We start from the raw sequence: 1,503 nt of genomic DNA on the forward strand, positions 1-1,503 counted from the left end.
TTATTTCTTTCAAATAGTGGCACTTCTTCTAAAAAATCGGCAGATTTTCTTTCAAAAGTTCCGCGATACCATAGGGTACGCCTATTTAGCAGGCTAGAGTCTCGTTCGTTATCGGAATTAACCAGACAAATCGCTCCACCAACTAAGAACGGCCATGCACCACCACCCACCGAATCAAGAAAGAGCTATCATCTGTCAATCCTTCCGTGTCTGGGCCTGGTGAGGTTTCCCTGTTGAGGTCAAATTAAGCCGCAGGCATCCACTCCTGGTGGTGCCCTTCCGTCAATTCCTTTAAGTTTCAGCTTTGCAACCATATTTCCCCCGGAACCCAAAAGCTTTGGTTTCCCGGAAGCTGCCCGCCGAGTCATCGGAGGAACTTCGGCGGATCGCTAGCTGGCATCGTTTATGGTTAGAACTAGGGCGGTATCTGATCGCCTTCGAACCTCTAACTTTCGTTCTTGATTAATGAAAACATTTTTGGCAAATGCTTTCGCTTCTGTCCGTCTTGCGACGATCCAAGAATTTCACCTCTAACGTCGCAATACGAATGCCCCCATCTGTCCCTATTAATCATTACCTCGGGGTTCCGAAAACCAACAAAATAGAACCGAGGTCCTATTCCATTATTCCATGCACGCAGTATTCAGGCGAAGGTAGCCTGCTTTAAGCACTCTAATTTGTTCAAAGTAAACGTACCGGCCCGACTCGACACTCAGTAAAGAGCACCGCGACGGGATATTAGTTGGGCCGCCCCTCGCGAGGCTAAGCCCACCGGTAGGACGTCCCACATCACGCCAGTTAAACACCGCGAGCGGTGAACCGACGGTGTGCGACACAGATTCAATTACGAGCTTTTTAACCGCAACAACTTTAATATACGCTATTGGAGCTGGAATTACCGCGGCTGCTGGCACCAGACTTGCCCTCCAATGGATCCTCGTTAAAGGATTTAAAGTGTACTCATTCCGATTACGGGGCCTCGGATGAGTCCCGTATCGTTATTTTTCGTCACTACCTCCCCGTGCCGGGAGTGGGTAATTTGCGCGCCTGCTGCCTTCCTTGGATGTGGTAGCCGTTTCTCAGGCTCCCTCTCCGGAATCGAACCCTGATTCCCCGTTACCCGTTACAACCATGGTAGGCGCAGAACCTACCATCGACAGTTGATAAGGCAGACATTTGAAAGATGCGTCGCCGGTGCTAGGACCGTGCGATCAGCACAAAGTTATTCAGAGTCACCAAAATAAACGGTGGACGAACGGCGAGCCGCCCGCCACCGATTGGTTTTGATCTAATAAAAGCGTCCCTTCCATCACTGGTCGGGACTCTGTTTTGCATGTATTAGCTCTAGAATTACCACAGTTATCCAAGTAAATGTGGGTACAATCTAATGAACCATAACTGATTTAATGAGCCATTCGCGGTTTCACCTTAATTCGGCATGCACTGAGACATGCATGGCTTAATCTTTGAGACAAGCATATGACTACTGGCAGGATCAACCAG

At 49.0% G+C, this 1,503-nt stretch overlaps 1 pseudogene; it reads right to left on the reverse strand.

Annotated features, from left to right (window-relative positions):
* Positions 1–322: 322 nt before the first annotated feature.
* LOC146724996 (small subunit ribosomal RNA) lies at positions 323–1,503 on the reverse strand (annotated as a pseudogene).

Source organism: Nylanderia fulva, unplaced genomic scaffold (genome assembly GCF_048542155.1).
Source record: "Nylanderia fulva isolate GAGA-0341 unplaced genomic scaffold, ASM4854215v1 Scaffold1088, whole genome shotgun sequence".
Lineage (NCBI taxonomy): Eukaryota > Metazoa > Arthropoda > Insecta > Hymenoptera > Formicidae > Nylanderia > Nylanderia fulva.